This window comes from Amia ocellicauda, chromosome 8 (assembly GCF_036373705.1).
Source record: "Amia ocellicauda isolate fAmiCal2 chromosome 8, fAmiCal2.hap1, whole genome shotgun sequence".
NCBI lineage: Eukaryota > Metazoa > Chordata > Actinopteri > Amiiformes > Amiidae > Amia > Amia ocellicauda.
This window is the reverse complement of record NC_089857.1, coordinates 9,581,784-9,593,925: the sequence shown is the minus strand read 5'-3', so window position 1 is coordinate 9,593,925 and position 12,142 is coordinate 9,581,784. Positions and strand designations below refer to the sequence as shown.

General features: G+C 43.5%; 11 non-coding genes across 11 annotated transcripts; all 11 read left to right on the top strand.

The window, feature by feature from the left end:
- The first annotated feature begins 58 nt into the window (after window positions 1-58).
- Window positions 59-177, top strand: LOC136757171 (5S ribosomal RNA). Its single transcript, XR_010819211.1, has one exon. It is a non-coding gene; the product is annotated as a 5S ribosomal RNA (ribosomal RNA).
- A 1,066-nt stretch (window positions 178-1,243) lies between these two features.
- On the top strand, window positions 1,244-1,362 carry LOC136756955 (5S ribosomal RNA). The gene has a single exon (XR_010819005.1). It is a non-coding gene; the product is annotated as a 5S ribosomal RNA (ribosomal RNA).
- Window positions 1,363-2,416: 1,054 nt separating this feature from the next.
- LOC136755903 (5S ribosomal RNA) lies at window positions 2,417-2,535 on the top strand. Its single transcript, XR_010818011.1, has one exon. It is a non-coding gene; the product is annotated as a 5S ribosomal RNA (ribosomal RNA).
- A 1,055-nt stretch (window positions 2,536-3,590) lies between these two features.
- On the top strand, window positions 3,591-3,709 carry LOC136757461 (5S ribosomal RNA). The gene has a single exon (XR_010819481.1). It is a non-coding gene; the product is annotated as a 5S ribosomal RNA (ribosomal RNA).
- Window positions 3,710-4,775: 1,066 nt separating this feature from the next.
- Window positions 4,776-4,894, top strand: LOC136756869 (5S ribosomal RNA). Its single transcript, XR_010818924.1, has one exon. It is a non-coding gene; the product is annotated as a 5S ribosomal RNA (ribosomal RNA).
- A 1,066-nt stretch (window positions 4,895-5,960) lies between these two features.
- LOC136756928 (5S ribosomal RNA) lies at window positions 5,961-6,079 on the top strand. Its single transcript, XR_010818979.1, has one exon. It is a non-coding gene; the product is annotated as a 5S ribosomal RNA (ribosomal RNA).
- Window positions 6,080-7,135: 1,056 nt separating this feature from the next.
- LOC136757130 (5S ribosomal RNA) lies at window positions 7,136-7,254 on the top strand. Its single transcript, XR_010819172.1, has one exon. It is a non-coding gene; the product is annotated as a 5S ribosomal RNA (ribosomal RNA).
- Window positions 7,255-8,310: 1,056 nt separating this feature from the next.
- Window positions 8,311-8,429, top strand: LOC136755638 (5S ribosomal RNA). Its single transcript, XR_010817755.1, has one exon. It is a non-coding gene; the product is annotated as a 5S ribosomal RNA (ribosomal RNA).
- Window positions 8,430-9,485: 1,056 nt separating this feature from the next.
- On the top strand, window positions 9,486-9,604 carry LOC136755637 (5S ribosomal RNA). Its single transcript, XR_010817754.1, has one exon. It is a non-coding gene; the product is annotated as a 5S ribosomal RNA (ribosomal RNA).
- A 1,055-nt stretch (window positions 9,605-10,659) lies between these two features.
- Window positions 10,660-10,778, top strand: LOC136755636 (5S ribosomal RNA). The gene has a single exon (XR_010817753.1). It is a non-coding gene; the product is annotated as a 5S ribosomal RNA (ribosomal RNA).
- Window positions 10,779-11,844: 1,066 nt separating this feature from the next.
- LOC136756927 (5S ribosomal RNA) lies at window positions 11,845-11,963 on the top strand. The gene has a single exon (XR_010818978.1). It is a non-coding gene; the product is annotated as a 5S ribosomal RNA (ribosomal RNA).
- Window positions 11,964-12,142: the final 179 nt, after the last annotated feature.

Genomic DNA, 12,142 nt, shown 5'->3' with positions numbered 1-12,142 from the left:
AGCGGCAGAAACGGATATTGCCTTCCCTTTAAGTAGAGCGTCAGGGACAGCCTCCCTGGCTTACGGCCATACTAGCCTGAATACGCCCGATCTCGTCCGATCTCGGAAGCTAAGCTGCCTCGGGCCTGGTCAGTACTTGGATGGGAGACCGCCTGGGAATACCAGGTGCTGTAAGCTTTTGCATATTTTACACACCAGAGGGCGACAAATCACGAGTTTTAACTTTGGATACACACAATTTCATCATTATTTCAGGTTTTACTTCCCCAAATACACAGGCATACAATAGATCTTGTTCTCCAACGTAAAAGGTCCCTAGTAACTAGGGTACATTCATAAATAAATTGAGCATCATGGCTAGAAGTGTCTAAATGTTGCCTAATCTTTCTCATCGAGAAATGACACAATTACAGCAACACAAAAAGGAACTCCACCGGACAAAGTTCAGTGCTCACAAGGAGCCTCATTCAACACACACGGTTCCATTCCCATTCATGCAAAGCACGAAAGTGTAAAACTTGGGAACATACTTGAGAGCAAAGATCACATTCAATCTCATTCAAGGCACGGATGTGAATGCAACGGGATGAAATTACTGAAATGATGCCTGCCCTCGAACTGTGATGATGGACTACCCGACTCGCCAATAATATTGGGTTCTGGTGTATTGAAATACAGGAGCTGCTGGATTTGTGTGTTTTCTTACCCCCTCACCATAGTTTGTCAAATGTTTAAACAACTGAACTTATATTCAAGGTTTATTTTTCTTCATATGTTTTACTGGTTTACATTTGTCTCAGCAACCTGTTGAATGATTCTTCTGCTTTCAAAACAAAATGACAACAGGATGAATGCACACACTTGAAAATACAATACATGCAATGTTATGCATCATAGTGATGCAACCTCCTTTCAGTTTCATACTGCATGTCAATTGAAATCCTTACTGAAATGCACACCTTCTCAAGATTGCGCTTGACTGGCGTGTCAGGCACTCAATTACAGCTGTTTTATCAAAACAATGTGTTCGTTTTGTAATATATACTTCCGGTCTGGTGTGGCACCCCAGCTAACGCACAACGTTGCCACAATGTTGCCACAACGTGGCGTGTTAGCAGGGACTGTCTGCGGCGCGCTGGTGTGTCCCGGGCTTTAGAGTAGAGAGACAGTTCAACTGTAAGTATGAACGGCAGAAACGGATATTGCCTTCCCTTTAACTAGAGCGTCAGGGACAGCCTCCCTGGCTTACGGCCATACTAGCCTGAATACGCCCGATCTCGTCCGATCTCGGAAGCCAAGCAGGCTCGGGTCTGGTCAGTACTTGGATGGGAGACCGCCTGGGAATACCAGGTGCTGTAAGCTTCTTCACCTTTTACACACCAGAGGGCGACAAATCACGAGTTTTAACTTTGGATACACACAATTTCATCATTATTTCAGATTTTACTTCCCCAAATACACAGGCATACAATAGATCTTGTTCTCCAACGTAAACGGTCCCTAGTAACTAGGGTACATTCGTAAATAAATTGAGCATCATGGCTAGAAGTGACTAAATGTTGCCTAATCTTTCTCATCGAGAAATGACACAATTACAGCAACACAAAAAGAACTCCACCGGACAAAGTTCAGTGCTCACAAGGAGCCTCATTCAACACACACGGTTCCATTCCCATTCATGCAAAGCACGAAAGTGTAAAACTTGGGAACATACTTGAGAGCAAAGATCACATTCAATCTCATTCAAGGCACGGATGTGAATGCAACGGGATGAAATTACTGAAATGATGCCTGCCCTCGAACTGTGATGATGGACTACCCGACTCGCCAATAATATTGGCTTCTGGTGTATTGAAATACAGGAGCTGCTGGATTTGTGTCATTTCTTACCCCCTCACCATAGTTTGTCAAATGTTTAAACAACTGAACTTATATTGAAGGTTTGTTTCTCTTCATATGTTTTACTGGTTTACATTTGTCTCAGCAACCTGTTGAATGATTCTTCTGCTTTCAAAACAAAATGACAACAGGATGAATGCACACACTTGAAAATACAATACATGCAATGTTATGCATCATAGTGATGCAACCTCCTTTCAGTTTCATACTGCATGTCAATTGAAATCCTTACTGAAATGCACACCTTCTCAAGATTGCGCTTGACTGGCGTGTCAGGCACTCAATTACAGCTGTTTTATCAAGACAATGTGTTCGTTTTGTAAAATATAGTTCCGGTCTGGTGTGGCACCCCAGCTAACGCACAACGTTGCCACAACGTGGCGTGTTAGCAGGGACTGTCTGTGGCGCGCTGGTGTGTCCCGGGCTTTAGAGTAGAGAGACAGTTCAACTGTAAGTATGAATGGCAGAAACGGATATTGCCTTCCCTTTAAATAGAGCGTCAGGGACAGCCTCCCTGGCTTACGGCCATACTAGCCTGAATACGCCCGATCTCGTCCGATCTCGGAAGCCAAGCAGGCTCGGGCCTGGTTAGTACTTGGATGGGAGACCGCCTGGGAATACCAGGTGCTGTAAGCTTTTGCACCTTTTACACACCAGAGGGCGACAAATCACGAGTTTTAACTTTGGATACACACAATTTCATCATTATTTCAGATTTTACTTCCCCAAATACACAGGCATACAATAGATCTTGTTCTCCAACGTAAACGGTCCCTAGTAACTAGGGTACATTCGTAAATAAATTGAGCATCATGGCTAGAAGTGACTAAATGTTGCCTAATCTTTCTCATCAAGAAATGACACAATTACAGCAACACAAAAAGGAACTCCACCGGACAAAGTTCAGTGCTCACAAGGAGCCTCATTCAACACACACGGTTCCATTCCCATTCATGCAAAGCACGAAAGTGTAAAACTTGGGAACGTACTTGAGAGCAAAGATCACATTCAATCTCATTCAAGGCACGGATGTGAATGCAACGGGATGAAAATACTGAAATGATGCCTGCCCTCGAACTGTGATGATGGACTACCCGACTCGCCAATAATATTGGGTTCTGGTGTATTGAAATACAGGAGCTGCTGGATTTGTGTGTTTTCTTACCGCCTCACCATAGTTTGTCAAATGTTTAAACAACTGAACTTATATTCAAGGTTTGTTTCTCTTCATATGTTTTACTGGTTTACATTTGTCTCAGCAACCTGTTGAATGATTCATCTGCTTTCAAAACAAAATGACAACAGGATGAATGCACACACTTGAAAATACACTACATGCAATGTTATGCATCATAGTGATGCAACCTCCTTTCAGTTTCATACTGCATGTCAATTGAAATCCTTACTGAAATGCACACCTTCTCAAGATTGCGCTTGACTGGCGTGTCAGGCACTCAATTACAGCTGTTTTATCAAGACAATGTGTTCGTTTTGTAAAATATAGTTCCGGTCTGGTGTGGCACCCCAGCTAACGCACAACGTTGCCACAACGTGGCGTGTTAGCAGGGACAGTCTGCGGCGCGCTGGTGTGTCCCGGGCTTTAGAGTAGAGAGACAATTCAACTGTAAGTATGAACGGCAGAAACGGATATTGCCTTCCCTTTAAGTAGAGCGTCAGGAACAGCCTCCCTGGCTTATGGCCATTCTAGCCTGAATACGCCCGATCTCGTCCGATCTCGGAAGCCAAGCAGGCTCGGGCCTGGTCAGCACTTGGATGGGAGACCGCCTGGGAATACCAGGTGCTGTAAGCTTTTGCACCTTTTACACACCAGAGGGCGACAAATCACGAGTTTTAACTTTGGATACACACAATTTCATCATTATTTCAGATTTTACTTCCCCAAATACACAGGCATACAATAGATCTTGTTCTCCAACGTAAACGGTCCCTAGTAACTAGGGTACATTCGTAACTAAATTGAGCATCATGGCTAGAAGTGACTAAATGTTGCCTAATCTTTCTCATCGAGAAATGACACAATTACAGCAACACAAAAAGGAACTCCACCGGACAAAGTTCAGTGCTCACAAGGAGCCTCATTCAACACACACGGTTCCATTCCCATTCATGCAAAGCAAGAAAGTGTAAAACTTGGGAACATACTTGAGAGCAAAGATCACATTCAATCTCATTCAAGGCACGGATGTGAATGCAACGGGATGAAATTACTGAAATGATGCCTGCCCTCGAACTGTGATGATGGACTACCCGACTCGCCAATCATGTTGGGTTCTGGTGTATTGAAATACAGGAGCTGCTGGATTTGTATGTTTTCTTACCCCCTCACCATAGTTTGTCAAATGTTTAAACAACTGAACTTATATTCAAGGTTTGTTTCTCTTCATATGTTTTACTGGTTTACATTTGTCTCAGCAACCTGTTGAATGATTCTTCTGCTTTTAAAACAAAATGACAACAGGATGAATGCACACACTTGAAAATACAATACATGCAATGTTATGCATCATAGTGATGCAACCTCCTTTCAGTTTCATACTGCATGTCAATTGAAATCCTTACTGAAATGCACACCTTGTCAAGATTGCGCTTGACTGGCGTGTCAGGCACTCAATTACAGCTGTTTTATCAAGACAATGTGTTCGTTTTGTAATATATAGTTCCGGTCTGGTGTGGCACCCCAGCTAACGCACAACGTTGCCACAATGTTGCCACAACGTGGCGTGTTAGCAGGGACTGTCTGCGGCGCGCTGGTGTGTCCCGGGCTTTAGAGTAGAGAGACAGTTCAACTGTAAGTATGAACGGCAGAAACGGATATTGCCTTCCCTTTAAGTAGAGCGTCAGGGACAGCCTCCCTGGCTTACGGCCATACTAGCCTGAATACGCCCAATCTCGTCCGATCTCGGAAGCTAAGCAGGCTCGGGCCTGGTCAGTACTTGGATGGGAGACCGCCTGGGAATACCAGGTGCTGTAAGCTTTTGCATCTTTTACACACCAAAGGGCGACAAATCACAAGTTTTAACTTTGGATACACGCAATTTCATCATTATTTCAGATTTGACTTCCCCAAATACACAGGCATACAATAGATCTTGTTCTCCAACGTAAACGGTCCCTAGTAACTAGTGTACATTTGTAAATAAATTGAGCATCATGGCTAGAAGTGACTAAATGTTGCCTAATCTTTCTCATCGAGAAATGACACAATTACAGCAACACAAAAAGGAACTCCACCGGACAAAGTTCAGTGCTCACAAGGAGCCTCATTCAACACACACGGTTCCATTCCCATTCATGCAAAGCACGAAAGTGTAAAACTTGGGAACATACTTGAGAGCAAAGATCACATTGAATCTCATTCAAGGCACGGATGTGAATGCAACGGGATGAAATTACTGAAATGATGCCTGCCCTCGAACTGTGATGATGGACTACCCGACTCGCCAATAATATTGGCTTCTGGTGTATTGAAATACAGGAGCTGCTGGATTTGTGTGTTTTCTTACCCCCTCACCATAGTTTGTCAAATGTTTAAACAACTGAACTTATATTCAAGGTTTGTTTCTCTTCATATGTTTTACTGGTTTACATTTGTCTCAGCAACCTGTTGAATGATTCTTCTGCTTTCAAAACAAAATGACAACAGGATGAATGCACACACTTGAAAATACAATACATGCAATGTTATGCATCATAGTGATGCAACCTCCTTTCAGTTTCATACTGCATGTCAATTGAAATCCTTACTGAAATGCACACCTTCTCAAGATTGCGCTTGACTGGCGTGTCAGGCACTCAATTACAGCTGTTTTATCAAGACAATGTGTTCGTTTTGTAATATATAGTTCCGGTCTGGTGTGGCACCCCAGCTAACGCACAACGTTGCCACAATGTTGCCACAACGTTTCGTGTTAGCAGGGACTGTCTGCGGCGCGCTGGTGTGTCCCGGGCTTTAGAGTAGAGAGACAGTTCAACTGTAAGTATGAACGGCAGAAACGGATATTGCCTTCCCTTTAAGTAGAGCGTCAGGGACAGCCTCCCTGGCTTACGGCCATACTAGCCTGAATACGCCCGATCTCGTCCGATCTCGGAAGCTAAGCAGGCTCGGGCCTTGTCAGTACTTGGATGGGAGACCGCCTGGGAATACCAGGTGCTGTAAGCTTTTGCATCTTTTACACACCAAAGGGCGACAAATCACAAGTTTTAACTTTGGATACACGCAATTTCATCATTATTTCAGATTTGACTTCCCCAAATACACAGGCATTCAATAGATCTTGTTCTCCAACGTAAACGGTCCCTAGTAACTATTGTACATTTGTAAATAAATTGAGCATCATGGCTAGAAGTGACTAAATGTTGCCTAATCTTTCTCATCGAGAAATGACACAATTACAGCAACACAAAAAGGAACTCCACCGGACAAAGTTCAGTGCTCACAAGGAGCCTCATTCAACACACACGGTTCCATTCCCATTCATGCAAAGCACGAAAGTGTAAAACTTGGGAACATACTTGAGAGCAAAGATCACATTGAATCTCATTCAAGGCACGGATGTGAATGCAACGGGATGAAATTACTGAAATGATGCCTGCCCTCGAACTGTGATGATGGACTACCCGACTCGCCAATAATATTGGGTTCTGGTGTATTGAAATACAGGAGCTGCTGGATTTGTGTGTTTTCTTACCCCCTCACCATAGTTTGTCAAATGTTTAAACAACTGAACTTATATTCAAGGTTTGTTTCTCTTCATATGTTTTACTGGTTTACATTTGTCTCAGCAACCTGTTGAATGATTCTTCTGCTTTCAAAACAAAATGACAACAGGATGAATGCACACACTTGAAAATACAATACATGCAATGTTATGCATCATAGTGATGCAACCTCCTTTCAGTTTCATACTGCATGTCAATTGAAATCCTTACTGAAATGCACACCTTCTCAAGATTGCGCTTGACTGGCGTGTCAGGCACTCAATTACAGCTGTTTTATCAAGACAAATGTGTTCGTTTTGTAAAATATAGTTCCGGTCTGGTGTGGCAACCCAGCTAACGCACAACGTTGCCACAACGTGGCATATTAGCAGGGACTGTCTGCGGCGCGCTGGTGTGTCCCGGGCTTTAGAGTAGAGAGACAGTTCAACTGTAAGTATGAACGGCAGAAACGGATATTGCCATCCCTTTAAGTAGAGCGTCAGGGACAGCCTCCCTGGCTTACGGCCATACTAGCCTGAATACGCCCGATCTCGTCCGATCTCGGAAAATAAGCAGGCTCGGGCCTGGTCAGTACTTGAATGGGAGACCCCCTGGGAATACCAGGTGCTGTAAGCTTTTGCATCTTTTACACACCAGAGCGCGACAAATCACGAGTTTTAACTTTGGATACACGCAATTTCATCATTATTTCAGATTTGACTTCCCCAAATACACAGGCATACAATAGATCTTGTTCTCCAACGTAAACGGTCCCTAGTAACAAGGGTACATTCGTAAATAAATTGAGCATCATGGCTAGAAGTGACTAAATGTTGCCTAATCTTTCTCATCGAGAAATGACACAATTACAGCAACACAAAAAGGAACTCCACCGGACAAAGATCAGTGCTCACAAGGAGCCTCATTCAACACACACGGTTCCATTCCCATTCATGGAAAGCACGAAAGTGTAAAACTTGGGAACATACTTGAGAGCAAAGATCACATTCAATCTCATTCAAGGCACGGATGTGAATGCAACGGGGTGAAATTACTGAAATGATGCCTGCCCTCGAACTGTGATGATGGACTACCCGACTCGCCAATAATATTGGGTTCTGGTGTATTGAAATACAGGAGCTGCTGGATTTGTGTGTTTTCTTACCCCCTCACCATAGTTTGTCAAATGTTTAAACAACTGAACTTATATTCAAGGTTTGTTTCTCTTCATATGTTTTACTGGTTTACATTTGTCTCAGCAACCTGTTGAATGATTCTTCTGCTTTCAAAACAAAATGACAACAGGATGAATGCACACACTTGAAAATACAATACATGCAATGTTATGCATCATAGTGATGCAACCTCCTTTCAGTTTCATACTGCATGTCAATTGAAATCCTTACTGAAATGCACACCTTCTCAAGATTGCGCTTGACTGGCGTGTCAGGCACTCAATTACAGCTGTTTTATCAATACAAATGTGTTCGTTTTGTAAAATATAGTTCCGGTCTGGTGTGGCACCCCAGCTAACGCACAACGTTGCCACAACGTGGCATATTAGCAGGGACTGTCTGCGGCGCGCTGGTGTGTCCCGGGCTTTAGAGTAGAGAGACAGTTCAACTGTAAGTATGAACGGCAGAAACGGATATTGCCATCCCTTTAAGTAGAGCGTCAGGGACAGCCTCCCTGGCTTACGGCCATACTAGCCTGAATACGCCCGATCTCGTCCGATCTCGGAAGCTAAGCAGGCTCGGGCCTGGTCAGTACTTGGATGGGAGACCGCCTGGGAATACCAGGTGCTGTAAGCTTTTGCATCTTTTACACACCAGAGCGCGACAAATCACGAGTTTTAACTTTGGATACACGCAATTTCATCATTATTTCAGATTTGACTTCCCCAAATACACAGGCATACAATAGATCTTGTTCTCCAACGTAAACGGTCCCTAGTAACTAGGGTACATTCGTAAATAAATTGAGCATCATGGCTAGAAGTGACTAAATGTTGCCTAATCTTTCTCATCGAGAAATGACACAATTACAGCAACACAAAAAGGAACTCCACCGGACAAAGATCAGTGCTCACAAGGAGCCTCATTCAACACACACAGTTCCATTCCCATTCATGCAAAGCACGAAAGTGTAAAACTTGGGAACATACTTGAGAGCAAAGATCACATTCAATCTCATTCAAGGCACGGATGTGAATGCAACGGGATGAAATTACTGAAATGATGCCTGCCCTCGAACTGTGATGATGGACTACCCGACTCGCCAATAATATTGGGTTCTGGTGTATTGAAATACAGGAGCTGCTGGATTTGTGTGTTTTCTTACCCCCTCACCATAGTTTGTCAAATGTTTAAACAACTGAACTTATATTCAAGGTTTGTTTCTCTTCATATGTTTTACTGGTTTACATTTGTCTCAGCAACCTGTTGAATGATTCTTCTGCTTTCAAAACAAAATGACAACAGGATGAATGCACACACTTGAAAATACAATACATGCAATGTTATGCATCATAGTGATGCAACCTCCTTTCAGTTTCATACTGCATGTCAATTGAAATCCTTACTGAAATGCACACCTTCTCAAGATTGCGCTTGACTGGCGTGTCAGGCACTCAATTACAGCTGTTTTATCAAGACAAATGTGTTCGTTTTGTAAAATATAGTTCCGGTCTGGTGTGGCACCCCAGCTAACGCACAACGTTGCCACAACGTGGCATATTAGCAGGGACTGTCTGCGGCGCGCTGGTGTGTCCCGGGCTTTAGAGTAGAGAGACAGTTCAACTGTAAGTATGAACGGCAGAAACGGATATTGCCATCCCTTTAAGTAGAGCGTCAGGGACAGCCTCCCTGGCTTACGGCCATACTAGCCTGAATACGCCCGATCTCGTCCGATCTCGGAAGCTAAGCAGGCTCGGGCCTGGTCAGTACTTGGATGGGAGACCGCCTGGGAATACCAGGTGCTGTAAGCTTTTGCATCTTTTACACACCAAAGGGCGACAAATCACGAGTTTTAACTTTGGATACACGCAATTTCATCATTATTTCAGATTTGACTTCCCCAAATACACAGGCATACAATAGATCTTGTTCTCCAACGTAAACGGTCCCTAGTAACTAGGGTACATTCGTAAATAAATTGAGCATCATGGCTAGAAGTGACTAAATGTTGCCTAATCTTTCTCATCGAGAAATGACACAATTACAGCAACACAAAAAGGAACTCCACCGGACAAAGATCAGTGCTCACAAGGAGCCTCATTCAACACACACGGTTCCATTCCCATTCATGCAAAGCACGAAAGTGTAAAACTTGGGAACATACTTGAGAGCAAAGATCACATTCAATCTCATTCAAGGCACGGATGTGAATGCAACGGGATGAAATTACTGAAATGATGCCTGCCCTCGAACTGTGATGATGGACTACCCGACTCGCCAATAATATTGGGTTCTGGTGTATTGAAATACAGGAGCTGCTGGATTTGTGTGTTTTCTTACCCCCTCACCATAGTTTGTCAAATGTTTAAACAACTGAACTTATATTCAAGGTTTGTTTCTCTTCATATGTTTTACTGGTTTACATTTGTCTCAGCAACCTGTTGAATGATTCTTCTGCTTTCAAAACAAAATGACAACAGGATGAATGCACACACTTGAAAATACAATACATGCAATGTTATGCATCATAGTGATGCAACCTCCTTTCAGTTTCATACTGCATGTCAATTGAAATCCTTACTGAAATGCACACCTTCTCAAGATTGCGCTTGACTGGCGTGTCAGGCACTCAATTACAGCTGTATTATCAAGACAATGTGTTCGTTTTGTAAAATATAGTTCCGGTCTGGTGTGGCACCCCAGCTAACGCACAACGTTGCCACAACGTTTCGTGTTAGCAGGGACTGGCTGCGGCGCGCTGGTGTGTCCCGGGCTTTAGAGTAGAGAGACAGTTCAACTGCAAGTATGAGCGGCAGAAACGGATATTGCCTTCCCTTTAAGTAGAGCGTCAGGGACAGGCTCCCTGGCTTACGGCCATACTAGCCTGAATACGCCCGATCTCGTCCGATCTCGGAAGCTAAGCAGGCTCGGGCCTGGTCAGTACTTGGATGGGAGACCGCCTGGGAATACCAGGTGCTGTAAGCTTTTGCATCTTTTACACACCAAAGGGCGACAAATCACACGTTTTAACTTTGGATACACGCAATTTCATCATTATTTCAGATTTGACTTCCCCAAATACACAGGCATACAATAGATCTTGTTCTCCAACGTAAACGGTCCCTAGTAACTAGTGTACATTTGTAAATAAATTGAGCATCATGGCTAGAAGTGACTAAATGTTGCCTAATCTTTCTCATCGAGAAATGACACAATTATAGCAACACAAAAAGGAACTCCACCGGACAAAGTTCAGTGCTCACAAGGAGCCTCATTCAACACACACGGTTCCATTCCCATTCATGCAAAGCACGAAAGTGTAAAACTTGGGAACATACTTGAGAGCAAAGATCATATTCAATCTCATTCAAGGCACGGATGTGAATGCAACGGGATGAAATTACTGAAATGATGCCTGCCCTCGAACTGTGATGATGGACTACCCGACTCGCCAATAATATTGGGTTCTGGTGTATTGAAATACAGGAGCTGCTGGATTTGTGTGTTTTCTTACCCCCTCACCATAGTTTGTCAAATGTTTAAACAACTGAACTTATATTCAAGGTTTGTTTCTCTTCATATGTTTTACTGGTTTACATTTGTCTCAGCAACCTGTTGAATGATTCTTCTGCTTTCAAAACAAAATGACAACAGGATGAATGCACACACTTGAAAATACAATACATGCAATGTTATGCATCATAGTGATGCAACCTCCTTTCAGTTTCATACTGCATGTCAATTGAAATCCTTACTGAAATGCACACCTTCTCAAGATTGCGCTTGACTGGCGTGTCAGGCACTCAATTACAGCTGTTTTATCAAGACAATGTGTTCGTTTTGTAATATATAGTTCCGGTCTGGTGTGGCACCCCAGCTAACGCACAACGTTGCCACAATGTTGCCACAACGTTTCGTGTTAGCAGGGACTGTCTGCGGCGCGCTGGTGTGTCCCGGGCTTTAGAGTAGAGAGACAGTTCAACTGTAAGTATGAACGGCAGAAACGGATATTGCCTTCCCTTTAAGTAGAGCGTCAGGGACAGCCTCCCTGGCTTACGGCCATACTAGCCTGAATACGCCCGATCTCGTCCGATCTCGGAAGCTAAGCAGGCTCGGGCCTTGTCAGTACTTGGATGGGAGACCGCCTGGGAATACCAGGTGCTGTAAGCTTTTGCATCTTTTACACACCAAAGGGCGACAAATCACAAGTTTTAACTTTGGATACACGCAATTTCATCATTATTTCAGATTTGACTTCCCCAAATACACAGGCATACAATAGATCTTGTTCTCCAACGTAAACGGTCCCTAGTAACTAGGGTACATTCGTAAATAAATTGAGCATCATG